The sequence below is a fragment of the Trachypithecus francoisi genome, unplaced genomic scaffold (genome assembly GCF_009764315.1).
Source record: "Trachypithecus francoisi isolate TF-2019V2 unplaced genomic scaffold, Tfra_2.0 Lachesis_group5, whole genome shotgun sequence".
NCBI classification, from domain to species: domain Eukaryota; kingdom Metazoa; phylum Chordata; class Mammalia; order Primates; family Cercopithecidae; genus Trachypithecus; species Trachypithecus francoisi.
In genome coordinates this window covers 26868102-26880670 of record NW_022681470.1, presented here as the reverse complement: position 1 = coordinate 26880670, position 12569 = coordinate 26868102, and the positions used below count along the sequence as shown (strand labels likewise).

Below are 12569 nucleotides of genomic sequence, written 5' to 3'. Positions count from 1 at the left end.
AAACCGGATTAAGCCGGATCAAACCGGTTGAAACCTGATCAGACCGGATCAAACCGGTTCAGACCGGTTGAAACCGGATCGGACCGGATCAAACCGGATCAAAACGGTTCAGACCGGATCAGACCGGATGAAGACGGTTCAAACCGGTTGAAACCTGATCAGACCGGATCAAACCGGTTCAGACCGGTTGTAACCGGATCGGACCGGATCGGACCGGTTCATACCGGATCAGACCGGATCAAACCGGATTAAGCCGGATCTAACCGGGTGAAACCTGATCAGACCGGATCAAACCGGTTCAGACCGGTTGAAACCGGATCGGACCGGATCAAACCGGTTCAGACCGGATCAGACCGGATGAAGACGGTTCAAACCGGCTGTAACCTGATCAGACCGGATCAAACCGGTTCAGACGGGTTGAAACCGGATCGGACCGGATCAGACCGGATCAAAACGGTTCAGACCGGTTGAAACCGGATCGGACCGGATCAGACCGGATCAAAACGGTTAAGACCGGATCAGACCGGATTAAGCCGGATCAAACCGCTTGAAACCTGATCAGACCGGATCAAACCGGTTCAGACCGGTTGAAACCGGATCGGACCGGATCAAACCGGTTCACACCGGATGAGACCGGATGAAGACGGTTCAAACCGGTTGAAACCTGATCAGACCGGATCAAACCGGTTCAGACGGGTTGAAACCGGATCGGACCGGATCAGACCGGATCAGACCGGTTCAGACCGGTTGACACCGGATCGGACCAGACCGGATCAAACCGGTTCAGACGGGTTGAAATCGGATCGGACCGGATCAAACCGGTTCAGACCGGATCAGAACGGATTAAGCCGGATCAAACCGGTTGAAACCTGAGCGGACCGGTTCAGACCGGTTAAAAACCTGAGCGGACCGGTTCAGACCGGTTAAAACCGGATCGGACTGGATCAGACCGGTTAAAACCGGATCGGACCGGATCAAACCGGATCCAACCGGTTCAGACCGGATCAGACCGGATCGGACCGGATCAAACCGGATCAGACCGGGTCAGACCGGTTCAAACCGGATCAGACCGGTTGAGACCAGATCGGACCGGATCAAACCAGATCAGACCGGTTGAAAACGGTTCGGACCGGATCAAACCGCATCCGACCGGTTCAGACCGGATCGGACCGGATCAAACCGGATTAAGCCGGATCAAACCGGTTGAAACCTGATCCGACCGGATCAAACCGGATCAGACCGGTTGAAACCTGATCAGACCGGATCAAACCGGTTTAGACCGGATCAGAAACCTGATCAGACCGGATCAAACCGGTTCAGACCGGATCAGACCTGATCGGAGTTCAGACCGGTTGAAACCGTATCGGACCGGATCAAACCGCATCCAACCGGTTCAGACCGGATAAGACCGGATCAGACCGGATTAGGCCGGATCAAACCGGTTGAAACCTGATCCGACCGGATCAAACCAGTTCAGACCGGTTGAAACCGGATCAAACCGGTTCAGACCGGATCAGACCGGATGAAGACGGTTCAAACCGGCTGAAACCTGATCAGACCGGATCAAACCGGTTCAGACGGGTTGAAACCGGATCGGACCGGATCAGACCGGATCAAACCGGTTCAGACCGAAACCGGTTCAGACCGGATCAGACCGGATCGGACCGGATCAGACCGGATCAAAGCGGTTCAGACCGATTGAAACCGGATCGGACCGTATCAAACCGGATCAGACCGGATCAAACCGGTTCAGACCGGTTGAGACCAGATCAGACCGGTTCAAAACGGATCAGACCGGATCAAACCGGTTGAAACCGGATCAGACCGGGTCAATCCTGATCAAACCGGCTGAAACCGGGTCAGACCGGATCAGATCCGCGCCGGATCAGACCGGTTCAAACCGGATCAGACCGGATCAAACCGGATTAAACCGGTTGAAACTGGTTAAAACCGGATCAGACTGGATCTGACCAGATCAGACCGGATCAAGCCAGCCCAGAACGGATCGAATCGGATCAGAACGGAACAAACCGGATCAGACTGGATCAGATCGGATCAGACCGGATTAAACCGGATGAAACCGGTTGAAACCAGTTGAAACCGGATCAGACCGGATCAGACGGGTCAAACCGGATCAGACCAGCTGAAACGGGTCAGACTGGATTAAACCGGATCAGACCAGATCAAACCGGTTGAGACCGGATCAGACCATATCAAACCGGATCAGACCGGATCAAACCGGAACAAACCGGTTGAAACCTGATGAGACCGGATCAAACGGTTGAAACCGGATCAAACCCGATCAAACCAGACCAGACCGGATCCGGATGAGACCGGATCAAACCGGTTGAAACCGGATCAGACCGGATCAAACCAGACCAGACCGGATCAAATCGGACCAGACCAGACCAGACCGGATCAAATCAGACCAGACCAGACCAGACCGGATCAAACCAGACCAAACCGGATCAAACCAGATTGGACCGGATCAAACCAGACCAGACCGGATTAAACTGGATCACACCGGCTCAAACCAGACCAGATTGGATCAAACCGGATCGGACCGGATCAAACCGGTTCAAACCGGATCAAGCCAGACCAGACCGGATCAAACCGGATCAAACCAGATCAAACTGGTTCGGACCGGATCAAAATGGATCAAACCAGACCAGACCAGATGAAACCAGAATCGGACCGGATCAAACTGGATCAGACCAGACCAGACCTGATCAAACTGGATCAAACCACACCAAACCGGATCAAACCGGATAAAACCAGATCACACCGCATCAAACCAGATCAGACCGGATCAAACCAGATCAGACCGGATCAAAACCTGATCAGACCGGAACAAACCAGATCCAGCCAGATCACAACGCATCATATATTTTTCATAATATTTACATTTTTCATAATGTAATATTATTTACCTCCTTACTTACTATACTTACTCAAAGTATTCTGCATTCAATCAATAATTATGAGATTCACTCAAAAAATAAGAAAATATGACCCATCATGAAATGAAAAAAAGGAATAAATTCAGAGATGGCCTAAATGTTAGAATTATCAGACAGGGACTTTAAAATAATTATAATTTAAAAAAAATTTTTAAATATAATGAAAAAAATGGACAATCTACATGAAAAGATGGGGAATTTTAACAGAGATGAATATTGTATAAAAGTAAAATGGAAAATATAAAAATTTTAAAAAGCATGGTATTGGATAATAGGTAATATGTTCAATAAGTTTATCAGTAAATTGGACACAGCAGAGAGAAGAATCATTGAACAAACCCAGAAGGATGTACTGGTGAATTCAACCAAATATTTAAAGGAGAAATAATAGTAAGATTTTATAAATATTTCAAAAATAGAGGAAATATTTAACAGTATGAGGAATACTGTTATAATAAGTAATAAACAAATACTTAACAGCTATTTTTTATGAGGCTAGCATTCTCCTAATACTAAAGCTGGACAAAGAAAATAAAAAAGAAAACTGCAGACCAATATACTCTATGACTATAGATGCAAAAATCCTTAACAAAATGTCAGCAAATTAAATCCAGTAATACATAAAAAGCTTACCAAACCATAACTAATTGGATTTGGCACCAAAATACAAAGTTTACTTAACATTTGAAAGTTACTCAAAATAACTCACCGCATTATATAATTAAAGAAGAAAAATCTTATCATCATTTCAATACAGAAAACATATTCCATATATTTATGATAGAAATTTATAGCAAACAAATACTAGAAGGAAACTTCTGCAAAGTATTTGTAATGCATCTACAAAATATTTACAGTTAATTGTATATTTAATAGTGAATGTTTTCTAAGAAAAAACAAAAAAGTCCACTCCAATCATTTTCATTGAAATTTATACTGGAGATCCTAGCTTGTACAAAAGAGAAAAAATCATAGAAATCGGGAAAAGTAAAGACATGATTCTTTATGTAAAACCTCCCAAGGTGTCTATAAGAAAACTATTTGACTTAATATATGGTTTTAACAATGTATGCTATAAAATCAGTATACAAAAACCAATTGCATTTCTATTACATATAGTAGCAATTAGAAAAAAGTTTAAAACACCATTTACAACAGCATCAAGAAACATAAATTCTTGGGGATAAATTTAACGATTTATTAAAAGATGTTGTAATACCACTTAACTAAAAAGTATAAAACATTGCTGAAAAAAATTAAAATAGACTTAAATAAATGAAGCAATACTAAATAAAACAAAGTTATCAATCAATTCCCTCCTCCCCTACCATATTGATTCAGATTCAATACAATCTCAATCAAAATCCCAGCAAACTTTTAAATATACATTGACAAGGTGATTATAACATACATTTGAAAATCACAAAGGACCTAAAATAGCCAAAGCAATCTTCAAAACAAAGAATAATATTGGAGAACTCATACTACCTGATTTGAAAACTTTTTTTTAAGCTACAGTAATCAAAAGAGTGTGCCATTGGTGAAAGGATAGATAGAAAATAGAACAGAAGAGAAAGTCCTGAAATGGATCCACACATGTACAGTCAAGTTATTTTTACAAACACACTGAAATAATTCAACTGGGAGTGAAAAATCTCTTCAACAAATGGAGCTAGACTAACTGGATAATCATATGAGCAAAAAACCTTGGCTCCCGCATTTCCTACAATGCACAAAAATTAATGAGATTCATCATAGAACTAAATGGAAATACTAAAATCATCAAGTTTCTAGAAAAAACAGCAGAAGAAAGTATCTTTATGACCTTTTCAGGCAAAAGTTGCTTAGACTGGACAAAGAAAGCATGAATTACAAAGAGAAGAAATAATAAATTGGGATTCATCAAATTTTTAATATCTTCTGCTCATTGAAAAATGAGCAGTAATCATTGAAAAATGAGTAAGTAAATGAAAAGGCAAGCCATAAGCTGAAGAAAGTATTCATATATATCTGCAAAAGAATTACATCTAAAATATATGAAAAGACAACTCTATAACAAAATAAAAACAACAAAAAATGATTAAAAGACTTGAGCAAACACTTAACTGAAGATATACAAGTGGTATACAGCATATAAGAAAGTCTTCAACATCATTAGTGATTAGAGAAATGCAAATTACAACCACAATAAGATTGTGGTTCTTATACAAGAATGACAAAAATAAAAACAATTTACAACATCAAATGTTAGAGAAGATTAGTAGCAACCGGAATCTAATACATTACAGTTGAGAATGCAAAATGATACAATTTCTTCAGAAAACTGGTGTTTCTTAAAAGGTTAAATATGCGTCTACCATGTAACACATCAATTCAATTCATGGGTATTTAAGAAAAATGAAAGCATATGTCTTAAAAACCCTTGTTCATAGACATTCAATTCCTAATAGCCACGAAATGGATATGGTGTATTGAAAGGAATGTTATTCAGCAATAAAAAGGGACAAAGTAATGATACATGCAACAACATGGATAATTTTCACATTTTTCTGTGTGAAAGAATCCCCCATACAAAAACTATATACTGTTTGATCCTACTTATAAGAAAGTCTAGGATAGACAAAATTAATTTATGGTGGTAGAAATCAGATCAGATTATAGGGAGGTAACTGATTGGGAAGGAGCACAAAGGAACTTTCTGAGGTTTGATGAAACTGTTCTGTCTTGATGCAGGTGTGGCTTATACAACTGAAACCCTTAATCAAAACTGATTGAATGGTACACTTAAGATTGGAGCATATCTCTCTATTATACCTCAAAAAATTAAAAGGTCACCCCCAAATCTCCATACATTTGGAAACTAAATAGCTTATTTCCAAACACATTATGGGTTCACCAATAAGTCATTTTGAAAATTATAACATTTTAGGATTAAGCAACAACAGAGTCACTTTGAGACAAACCTAAAGCAATATGGCGTGCAATCCCTCATTTGTAATTCTGAATTACCAAAAGCTCTGAAAAACAATTTTTAGAAAATTTGACATGAAACCCTGACTCAATCTGATATGAGACAAACTATAGTCTTTATTATCTTGATGTATGGATTGGTGCAAAAGTTATTGCGGTTTTTTCAGTACTTTGTAATTACCTTGTAATGGCAAAAACTGCAATAACTTTTGCACCAACCCAATATACGACCAGAGTATTGGCATAGATACCATGGGAGATTTTTATAATATGGAGTTTATAAACCATATTGCCACTCTAAAATCTAAAATCAGTGAATTCTGAAACACATTTGACACCAAGGGTTTTGGATAATGGATTGCAATCCATGTAATGAATAATCTTAATTAAATATGTTGCTAAAAAATGGTCAAAAAATAATGAACGAAACATTCCACATATAACAGAGGAAAATATAAAGATAAAAACAGAAATTAATATAATCAAAAACAAAGAAACAATAGAAAGAACCTAAAAATTAACAACTGATACATTTTCCCCCCATCATCAATATTTATTGAGCATTTACAGTGTACTAGGCACAATAGAACATACAGAAAACATTGTCCCTGCTCTTGAGGAGCTTACATTCTAAAAGAAAAAATACACCTCTTTTAAAATGGCATTTTTGTTTGGTGTTTTCTGCAAAGTACTGAGGAAATATTTTGTTAAAATGAGCTTTGGATATAACTTAGCCCCATTATTATTTAGAGAAGAGAGGAAGAAGAAAGAGGAAGGATTTTAAAGGCAGACAATGACAGACCATTCAGGATAGGTAGGGCTTTAAAGGGAGATAAACACAATCTCATCAACTAAGGAGAGATTTACTGCAGTAAATAGGATGAGGGAAATGGTCTGTAGGGTGCAAGCAAAGGAAGCAGGGTGCCTCAGACATTGAGTGGAGCCAGAAAGGTCATGCGGCCTTTTCCCAAGTACATGGCCACCAAGTAAGAATGGTTGGTGACAAGACAGAAGGCTAAAAAAGGAAGGTGATCTTGTGCACCTGACAAATAGAATAAAGGATCAAAATCAAAGGCAGGCTGTAAGAGTATCAAGATATTCTTAAAAACCAGAAAGTGATTTGGAAGCACAAAACTACAGTTAATGCTGTCATGATGGGCCAAGAACAGTGTCATGATGGGCCAAGAACATTGTGGCTTCCTAAGTTAGAAAATGCCATATACCAAAATTTTAAATGGAACACATTACATTGTTTTCCAATCAATCTCTCCCTCTCCCCGAAAAAATAGGAACTCATTTTTTTCAGGGTGGAGAGGAAGAGAGGGGATAATGGGACATGGAAACAGTAGTTATATTAGTAGTATTTTTGTTGTTATGATAAATTTTGTGTTTAAACTTGGTAAAAGCCCATTAGCTGCCAAGAGGGAATAAGGAATAAATTTCAAAAAAAATGTACAATTTCCTTTAGAGAAATTTCAAAACCAAAAGACTAATTTATATGAAAAACTGTAGAGAAAGTAGTTGAAAAGTCCATTCATAAAACTTTTATTCTACTTACATGAATTTAATACTTGTGTTCTTAACAATTATGCTTGGATTGTTCATGAAAATTTCATAAGACATTAAACAAAGCTAGCTATCATCTCAAGTTATTTCCCTGTTAACTATTTTTACAGCACATGCATGTTAGGCAAGTATCAAAAAAAAATTGCAAAAGCAAAAAACCTAAAAAAAAGTTGAATACATGGGTTTTTGTTTTACTGCTATGCTTGATATACATGAAGTAATGAATACCAAGCAATTCATTTGTACTGCATCTTTACTTTTACATTTGTTCTTAGGTTGCCTAAAACACTTAAACACAAATAAAATGAGTGTAGCAAAAATAATGAAAGCTAACAGCAGGTAACTTTACAAATAATGGAATGTGAACCATTTCTGCCCTTATCCAGAGTAAAATGGGTCACAACTTTGTCTAAAGGAATACTTCTGCAGCTGTAGTCAAAGGTGTGCACTTTGAGACTGAATGTTCCACAGATACACATGGTTTAACCTGTGGTATCCATGGGGTATGTTTCTACCACAGCCTTCTAAGTGCTCCAAACCTTAAAGTACCCACAATTACTACCCCTGTGACTGGAACCAATGATCCCTTTTATTCCGCACCAGGACAAACCAATATGTAGGCAATTTTCTTTGCTTAGACATGGAAGCAGTTTTACACTGGCCCTTGTGAAGCCACAATGTACCAAAAGTACTATGCCAAACATTTATAACTTATATAAAAATTCCACAAAAATTCCACATATTGGCCACCTCAAGATGAAAACAGATAACTCCCTAAATGTTAACTGGCTCTACTCCCCTAATATAAAACATAAAAACCACATGGGAAATACAGAAATTCAAATAGAAGTAACATAAACCTGTCATAAATTGTAAACAAAAAACTATTTGTGGGACAGCATGGATGACAAATGGTCTACTGTGTAAATTTTAGAATGAGGCAGACAAAAGTTGGAAGGCTGGTTAATTTTCCCCTCCTTCTCCTGCTTCAGCTTCGTCTCCTTGGATATCCGATGTCCACAATGTCAAGTTGTCTCTCAATAATCGCATTATTAGCCTGCTGTCTTTGTATGACTCTTCACTTAATGTATCAAGATCAGCAATGGCTTCATCAAAAGCTGTCTTTGCAAGAGAGCAGGCTTTCTCTGTGGAGTTCAGAATCTCATAATAGAACACAGAGAAGTTAAGGGCCAGTCCCAGTCTGATAGGATGTGTTGGTTGCATTTCCTTTTTGCTGATTTCAAAAACTTATTGGTATGCTTGCTGTGACTGATCCACAATCCCTTTCCTGTCATCACCAGCGGCAACCTCAGCCAAGTACCATAGTAATCTCCTTTCATTTTCAAATAGAAGACTTTGCTCTCTGCTTGTGAAGCATTGGGGATCAAGAACTTTTCCAAAAGAGACAGTATATCATTGCAGACATCTCTTAGCTCCGTCTCAATTTTCTCTCTGTATTCTCGAGCCATCTGCTATTTTTTCTCAGCACTTCGGTCTTTTGTTCAATACTCGAGAGGACCCTCCAAGATGACCTACGGGCTCCTACACCATTTTTATAAGCAACTGAGAGAAGATTCCTCTCCTCATTGGACAATTCAGCTCCTGGCTCAATTACAGACTTCATGCAGGCTGCCATGTCATCACATCGCTCAGCCTCCTCAGCCAGTTTGGCCTTCTGAACCAGCCCATTTTTATCCATGACTGGATGTTCTGCTGGCTTGGGGGAAGCGGCCTTAGACCTTTTATGGCTCGGAAACGGGAGTGAGGCGTCCAGCCCCTGAGTATGGCTGAGTGATGTGGAGGCGTTCCAATTGAGAGCTCGGAATCTGCCAACAACTGATACTTTTAGAAGATTAATAAAATTAATTGTATCAAATTTCTGGAAATACTGATAAAGAAAAAAACGGAAGTTGTAAATAGTATATCAAGAATAAAAAACGGGGCAAAACCACAGAGGTAATAGAGAATCTAAAATTTGTATTTTGTGTCAATAATTTTGAAAACTTAGACAAAGGGACATATTTATTAGAAAAATAAACACAAAAAAATAAAGAAAAAACAGAAAACCTAAATATTCATTTTAACAAATCTTTTTTCTTGTCTTATTGCATAAATAAATAGATGTTTTCATAAGAGATATCCTGGTATTTTAAAAGGGAAAGCTTTTTAAATGGTACTGTTAGGATTCCCCAGAAAAACAGAATGAATAAATGTGTGTGTGTGTGTGTGTATGTGTGTGTGTGTTTGTGTGTGTGTGTGTGTAAGTTAAAGGAGGTAATTTTAGTGCATTGACTCACATGATTATGGAGGCTGGCAAGTCCAAACTCTGCAAGGTAGGCTAGACCCAATGAAGAGTCAATGCTACAGTTCAATTCTGCAGGTTGTCGGCAGAACTCCCTCTTGGTCAGGTAGGTCTTTCATTCTATTCAGGCCTTTCACTGTTTGGAAAAGGCTCACTCACGTTACAGAGATAATCTGCTTTACTCAAATCCACCAATTTAAATGTTAATCTCATCCAAAAACACTCTGACAGAAACCTCCAGAATAGTGTTGGACAAACTATCTGGGCACCATGGCGCAGCCAAATTGACACATAAAATTAAACATCACAGTTAACTTTGCAGAATTATGAGAGGAGTGACATTATATAATGTATTTTATCAAGATGATTCTGGCTATTGATTAAAAATAGACTATATGGTGAGAATTGTAGACTCAGGGACACCAGAGAAGAAACTACTGCATAATTCATATGAAAGATAATGGAGGCTTGAGCCATTTTTAGTGTCTTTAGCAGTGGCATAGTGAGAGGCCATTAGATTCCAGATATAGTTTGAAGGTAAAACTCATGGGATTTCTTAACAGAGTGAATGTGGGATATTAGAAAAAGAAGAAGAAGAAGAAAGAAAAGAAAGGAATTAAGAACAGTGCCAAGGCTCAGGGATCAAACTACTGGGAAAATTGAGCTTCCCTCAACTAACATAAAAAGCTGTTGGTAGAGCAGGTTTGGAGGAAACCTCAGGAGTTTAAGACATCAGACATACAAATGGAGATGTTAAGTGAAATAAGCCAGGCACAGAAAGACAAACGTCACATATTCTCACTTACCTGTGGGAGCTAAGAATTAAAATAATTGAACTCATGGAGATAGAGAGGAGAAGGATGGTTACCAGAGGCTGGGAAGGGTAGATGGAGTCGGGGTGGAAGGTTGCTGGGGAAGAGGGGATGGTTAATGGGTGAAAAAACAGCCAGAAAGAATAAATAAGACCGAGTATTTGCTAGCATAACAGGGTGACTATAGTACAAATTAATTTAACTGTTCAATTAAAAATAAAAGAGTATAATTGGATTGTTGTAAACCAAAGGATAAATGCTTAAGGTGATGGATACCCTATGTATCATGATATGATTGTGTTTTTTAATTATTACTCATTGCATGACTATATCAAAATATCTCATGTAACCCATATATATGGTGTATATATGTGTGTGTGTATATATACATATATATACCTACTATGTGCTCACAACAATTAAAAATTTGAAATTTTTTGAAAAACAAGAGATGTTGAGGAAGCAATTGGCTTCATAATTCTGGAGTTTAGAGGAAGCTTAGAGATATAAATTTGGGAGTTAGTAGCATACTAATGGAATTTAAATCCCCAAAACTATTTGAAATTTAAAGAACCGAATTTAGACAGAGAAAATAACCAAATAACCAAGGACCCTAATCACTCCAAAATTAAGAAGTTAAGATATCAATATTTTTCAGATTTGATAAATTTTAATAAAATTAAATTTTTATTGAAAATGCATTTTTTTTCTTTTAAGTTCAGGGGTACAAGTGCGTGTGTTTTATATGGGTGAACTCAGGTCACGGGAGTTTGTTAGACAGATGATTTCATCACTCAGATATTAAACCTAGTACCCACTGGTTATTTTTTCTGATTCTCTTCCTCCTCACACCCTCCATTCTCATTTAGGTCCCACTGTCTGTTGATGCCCTTTTTGTGTCCATGTGTTCTCAGCATTTAGTTCCCACTTATAAGTGAGAACATGCAGTATTTGGTTTTCTGTTCCTGAGTTAGTTTGTTAAGAATAGTGGCCACCAACTTCATCCATGTACTTGCAAAGAACAGGATTTCATTCTTTTTTATGGCTCCATGGTGTATGTGTGCCACATTTTCTTTATCCAGGCTATCGTTAATGGGCGTTTAGGTGATTTAGGTGGATTCCATGCTTTTGCTCTTGTGAATAGTGCTGCAATGAACATACACATACATGTGTCTTTATGGCAGAATGATTTATATTCCTTTGGGTATACACCTAGCAATGGGATTGCTGGGTTGAATGGCAGTGCTGTTTTAGCTCTTTGAGGAATCTCAACACTGCTTTCCACAATGTTTGAACTGATTTACACTCCCACCAGCAGTGTATAAGCATTTCCTTTTCTCTGCAAATTCACCAGTATTTGTTATTTTTTGACTGTTTATTAATAGCCATTCTGACTAATGTGAGATGGTATCTCATTGTGGTTTGATTTGCATTTATCTAATGATTAGTGATGTTGACCTTTTCTTCATATCCTTGTTGACCACATGTATGTCTTCTTTTGAAAAGTATCTATTTATGTCCTTTGCCATGGGGTTTTTTAATGATTTTTTTCCCTGTAAATTTGTTTATTTGTTTAAGTTATTTATAAATGTTGGATATTAGACCTTTGTTGGATACATAGTTTGCAAAAATTTTCCCCCATTCTGTAGGTTGTTTGTTTACTCTGATGATAGTTTCTTTTGCTGTACAGAAACTCTTTAAATTTTATTTGACTTGTCAATTTTTGGTTTGGTTGCAATAGCTTTTGGTGTATTCATCATGAAATCTGTGTTCATTCCTATGTCTAGACTGGTATTGCCTAGTTTGTCTTCCAGGGTTTTTATAGTTTTGGGTTTTACATGTAAGACTTTAATCGATCTTGAGTTGATTTTTGTCTATGGTGTAAGGAAGACATCCAGTTTCAATCTTCTGCATATGACTAGCCAGTTATCCCAGCACCATTTACTGAATAGGGAGTCT

The 12569-nt window shown here is 38.2% G+C and overlaps 1 pseudogene across 1 annotated transcript; it reads right to left on the bottom strand.

The window, feature by feature from the left end:
* Nucleotides 1-7117: 7117 nt before the first annotated feature.
* On the bottom strand, nucleotides 7118-9474 carry LOC117075308 (annotated as a pseudogene). Its single transcript, XR_004433950.1, has 2 exons — nucleotides 8236-9474; nucleotides 7118-7130 (listed from the first exon to the last, which is right to left on the bottom strand). The product of XR_004433950.1 is annotated as a 14-3-3 protein zeta/delta-like (transcript).
* Nucleotides 9475-12569: the final 3095 nt, after the last annotated feature.